The sequence below is a fragment of the Lathyrus oleraceus genome, chromosome 7, assembly GCF_024323335.1.
Source record: "Lathyrus oleraceus cultivar Zhongwan6 chromosome 7, CAAS_Psat_ZW6_1.0, whole genome shotgun sequence".
Classification (NCBI taxonomy): domain Eukaryota; kingdom Viridiplantae; phylum Streptophyta; class Magnoliopsida; order Fabales; family Fabaceae; genus Lathyrus; species Lathyrus oleraceus.
In genome coordinates this window covers 136,978,876-136,984,875 of record NC_066585.1, presented here as the reverse complement: position 1 = coordinate 136,984,875, position 6,000 = coordinate 136,978,876, and positions in this window count along the sequence as shown.

Sequence of the window (6,000 nt, the reverse complement as noted above, 5' to 3'; positions counted from 1 at the left end):
AAATGGAAAGTTTTTCACCTCAAAATTACGTGTCCAAAAATGCTTCAAATGAAAATTTGTTCAACATGAAAGCTGTAGATATTGCTCTCACCTTTCCAAAAAGTCCAAGAACACTCATTTCTCATGTGTGGTTGGCAACTTATGATCAAAACATTGTCCAAAAAAGTTGAAGTTCAAGGTGCTATAACTTTTGAATGGAAAGGCCAAATTGGGTGATTCTTTTTTGAGCAAACCACATTTGACATGTACTTTCATGATGCATCATCACATTTCATCAAAAATCATCATAGCAAAATGGCATTTTTCAAGTGTTCATTTTGTATTTTGGTGGGAAAAATAGTGTTTTTGAAAAATACATGGCATTTGCACTTCAAACCCATTCCAACACATCATAAACATCATTTTGGACTTGCTTGAATTGCTCTTTTACTGTTACATTGGCTGCATTGTGAAAAGGGCATTTTGGCCAAAACACTTAAAACTTCATTTCACTAATTCACTTGATTTTGCTAATCTTGATTAACAATTGGATTAGGAAGTGGTATATATGCTTAATTGTAACAGAATTCACAGAATCACAATCTTATTTCTCAGATCTAACAGAAAATCACCAAAATTCTCTCAATTTTCTTCAAACTTTTTCACACTTTTTTCACCATTTCCATTGAAATTCTTCATCATTTGTACTGGTTCTTGTAGTAATCTTCATCTGCAGGTGGATTTGAAGATCTGTTTGAAGCTATCATTGGAAGAATCGTGAAGAATCCTAACTGTTGCAACCTTGAGCTTCCATGGCAGTTCGAAAGTTCATCATCATCGTGCACTTCTGAGCTAAAGAAGTCACTCCATTCACTTTCCACATCATCAATCAACATCTGCTTTGGCAATTCCAAACAAAATTCGCACGGATTCAACAGCGGCTTCATCATAAGGTGAGATTTCGAAACCTTCGATTCTTGAAATCAACATGTGGCTTAGGTAGATCGTGGAACATAGAGCTCACTGAAACTTAGATCGTGTTAATCCATTAAGTATTGATGAAGTTATGTGGATCTGAACATTTGGATATGAAACCTTCTTTTGCTCGATCTGATTAGCATGCTTAGAGTTATGATGAATGCTTGCTGTTTTAGTGATCTACATGATTTGCTGATTCGAATGGTATGCTGCTTGCGTATTTTCATGAAAATTTGCTCATGTTCATGAAGAACATGAAGAACACGATGAAGGTGTTCGAAATTCTTCTCCATTTCGCGTTAGATCCGTTTTGCCTGGCCTTCTTTTGAATTTTCTGTTTCCCGCGTCCTTCAGCCAATCAGGAAGCGCCATGCGTTTTAATGAAACGCTGCGTTTCGTCGCAACGCTGGCATAATTACAAGATTGCCATTCTCAGCTTTATTTTCATCTTGTGTTTTACATGCTTATTTCATTTTCATAATTGAACTTCAAAAATTCATAAGTGATTCATTTTTGATCCAAATTGTGTGGGGATTTTTGCATTGATCTCCATTTTTCCTCTAGTTTTTTATGAGCATGATATCACAAGTTGTGCACGACTGTGTTTTATTTTGGTCTAAGGTCTTTGTTCATGTATGTTTCTTGCATATGCTTTGCCATTTCATTCATAAAATCTTGATTCTTGCTCCAAAATGTGTGAAATTTTACATGTGCATTCTAGACTCACTCTTGGTCATTTTGATATGTGGTTTGTAATTTTTGAGTTTCTTGTTTGAGAGATATGATATGATCTTTGGAGTGTTACATTTTGTGCCATGCCATGCTTTATGCATTTTCTTGATTTTATTTTCTATGCTTGTTGAACATGATTTGCTCTGGATTTTTGCATGAGATTACATTTAGATGTTAACTTTACATGTGAATTTTTCTGGGATTTTTGAAGGCATTTCCTATTTGATTGGGATTTTATTTGCTGTTTAGTCATTTGTTGACCTTTTTGTGATACATGCTCCCATTTGATTTGTGAAATTCTGGTTATTAATTGGATGGATGTGAAATTTGGTATGAGTATTGTAGACATCTTGAAGTGCATCTTGGCTTTGGTCCCATTCATTTATCATGTTTTATCCCTGTTTTATGATTGGTTGAAGTTGATGTTTGTTTTGATGTCATGAATGGACTTGTATGAGCATGACTTGACTTAGTGAATTTCATTGACTTGCTTCCCTTCATCCAAATGATCTGAAATTTGATATGTTGCTCATTGAATGTGTTCTGTTTGAGCTTGAATTTTCCTGGAATTTATTGAGCTGTTTTGGTATTGATATGATTGTGATCATTCTGTTTGCTCCAATGTGATTCCAAATTGCATAGTTTGACATGTTTTGTTCATAAAATAGATTTGGTGCATAGTTTTGATGTGAGACCAATTGGACTTTATTCTGGAGTGATTTATCTTGATTCTTGTTGAGTTTCACTCGCTGTTTTAATTTTTTCATCTCCTTTGGACCCTAGGCTTGTCCTAGTGGTCTTGTTTCTCACGTTTGAATGTGATTTTCAGGTTAAGAAGCAAATGCTTTAAGGAGATTAATGCAAGTTGATTGAGTTTGGTTGATTGTTATGAACTAACTTGTTCTATTTTGTAGGATGCTTAGCTCACTTGCCTTGGACTTGTGCTTTGCACATGTGATTGATTGTGTTGACTGTTGGCTCTTATCTTGTCTGTTTTGACTTTGTGATTGGTATACTGACTGTATTTGATTGATTTCAGGTACATTAGTTGCTAATAGTTCTTTGAGAACTTGTTGTGCTGCTGCTTGGTTGTATAAACCAATTGAGGTAGAATTTCTTTTCTCCATGTAGTCTGGAAGACCTGGCCTATTACCTGGCCAGGCAACTGTCTGAAGTCCTCCTTAAGAGGCAATGATTGTGCTTGTTTATTTTTGTCCCCAAGCAGGAAAAGACCTTGATTAAGGCAATTGGCAGAACCCAAGGGATGTGCAATCCATCCCCTGCTATTCTTGTTGAGTCGTCCCTCTGCTCACACCACTGTGTTGATGCATTGGGATATTAACCCAAGATCTTGTACAGTTGTACAGTTGAGTCAGAGTCATGAGTGTAGAAGGGTTCCCACTTTCTGAACCCACACTCCTTTGTCTGAAGCTCTCCCTGGCCAGGGATAAGAGCTGTGAGGCACACCCCTCACTTCCATTTCATCTGGCTTCAACCTGACTCTCAATGTCAGGGTTAAGAGCTAACATCACCCTGACACAGTTGTGTTGCTTTTGCAACTTAACCCTTGATTGAGCCCACATCTGTCTGTATATAGTGTGTGCTAACTGTGAATGTTTGATTTGTTTTGATTATGCTTGCATGCTTTGCTTTGCCTGTTTAGGATTAGCTTGCTGCCTGTGCAAGTTAGGATAGAAACCATAACATAGGGCAATGATGCATGATAACATCTAGGCTCGAGTCCAGCTCCCTAGTAGTGTGTCTCCCTTTGTATCTGGTTAGAATTTCTTTCCCGTCCAGGGGAACTATGTCGCCCTGATCCTCATACCAGATGAGGTACGTAGGCAGGAGACCGTGCGAGGCCTCTCCGGGCACTTTTTTTTTTCTTTTTTGTGTGTGTTTGCTTGACAGTTGCTAGGCTCGAGTTCCCGACTCCTTAGTAACTTGTTGTTGTTTGTTTCTTCTTGTGTGTCAGGATATGGATGTAAGCCCAGCGATTGGCTGTCCGTATCCTGAGTGTGTTTGTTTGGTTCGGAAGCCGATGTAAGTCCAGCGATTGGCGTTCGGGTTCCAAGTTTACCTGTGTTTGTGTGTGTCTTGTTTGGCGTGCGTGAGCCGAACTACGGCAGCTCTGATTCTCGTTCCAGACGAGATACGTAGGCATAGGATGCGATATCCTAGCGAGCCCTCTCCTCTCTTCCCCCACCTGTGTTGTTTCTAGTGTGTGTGTGTGTGATGTTTGTGAGCAGTTTTAGCAACCTATTCTTTCTTTTAGAGCGTGGATCCCGTCGAGTACGACGGATGCGTAGGGGTGCTAATACCTTCCCTTCGCATAACCGACTCCCGATCCCATCTCTTTGGTCGCGAGACCATGCTTTTCCCAGGTTTACTTCGAGCGTTTCCTTTCCCTCTTTGGGATAAATAACGCACGGTGGCGGCTCTGTGTTGTTTTTGTTTCAGCCCGCCGGTTGTTTTTCGCGGATGCGACAGCGAGATATGGGAGACCCCGAGTCAAGCATTCGAAACCGTTAAGGTGGAGAATGCTCTGTTTGCAAAAGAAGAGGAAAAGCCGTCCATATCTTCGTACAAACAGGCCGCTAAGGTGGTGAATAATGGAGAAGCTCCTGGTTAGGGGAAGATGATGGACATCTCCGCCAAGAAAGACCGCTTCGGAGTGGGTTATCGGTCGGACAGAGGCTCAACAGGACAGGGCAGAGGACGCCGTACGTCAGTCACATTCACTAGTGCCGGAATGCTGGATTTGAATAGAGCTAGCCCGAAGGTGAGAATGTGCATGGACTACCGGGATTTGAACAGAGCTAGCCCGAAGGATGATTTCCCATTACCTCACATCGACGTGTTGGTAGATAATACAGCTCAATTCTCGGTGTTTTCCTTCATGGATGGCTTTTCTGGCTATAATCAATTCAAAATGTCGCCAGATGATATGGAGAAAACAACGTTCATCACACCGTGGGGCACCTTTTGTTACAAGGTGATGCCATTTGGTCTCAAGAACGTCGGTGCTACTTATCAGAGGGCCATGGTGACTTTGTTTCATGATATGATTCATCATGAAATTGAATGCTATGTTGATGACATGATAGCAAAGTCCCAAACAGAAAAGGGGCATTTGGTAGATCTGGCCAAGTTGTTTGACCGGCTGAGACAATTCAGACTGAGGTTGAATCCGAACAAGTGCACTTTCGGAGTGCGGTCCGGTAAATTGCTGGGGTTCATTGTAAGCAAGAAAGGAATCGAGGTTGATCCTGCTAAAGTAAAAGCAATAAGAGAAATGCTTGAACCGAGGACAGAAAAAGAGGTTCGTGGTTTCTTAGGTAGATTGAACTACATTTCACGGTTCATATCTCATCTAACAGCCACATGTGAACCAATATTCAAGCTGTTGAGAAAGGATCAAACGGTCAGGTGGAATGATGATTGCCAAGCGGCATTTGAAAAAATAAAAGAGTATTTGCAGGAGCCTCCGATTCTGATGCCTCCTGTGGAGGGACGACCGTTAATTCTGTACTTGACGGTCCTCGAGGGGTCTATGGGGTGTGTATTGGGGCAGCATGACGAGTCTGGTCGAAAAGAGCATGCCATATACTACCTTAGCAAAAAGTTTACCGACTGTGAAACAAGATATTCACTGCTCGAGAAAACTTGTTGTGCTTTGGTCTGGGCTGCTCGCCGACTGAGGCAGTATATGTTGGTTCATACCACTTTATTGATTTCCAAGATGGATCCAATCAAGTACATTTTTGAGAAGCCAGCATTGACCGGACGGGTTGCGAGGTGCCAAATGATTTTGACTGAATATGATATACAATATACCTCTCAGAAGGCGATCAAGGGGAGTGTATTGTCTGATTACCTCGCCCAGCAACCCATTGAGGATTATCAACCGATGAAGTTTGAGTTCCCTGATGAGGACATCATGTTTCTCAAATCGAAAGATTGTGAGGAACCGATCCCGGAGGAGGGGCCTGACCCTGAATCCGAATGGATTCTGATGTTTGATGGGGCCGTTAACGTGAATGGTAGCGGTGTTGGTGCTGTTTTGGTTACGTCGAAAGGATCCCATTTTCCTTTTGCTGCCCGGCTTACATTTGAGTGCACCAACAACGTGGCTGAATACGAAGCTTGTATCTTGGGGATTGAAGAGGCGATTGATTTGAGAATCAAGAACCTTGTCATATATGGAGATTCTGCTTTGGTCGTAAATCAGGTTAATGGAAAATGGTATACGCATCAGTCTCATTTAATTCCATACCGGGATTATACGAGGAGGTTGTTGACGTTTTTCAC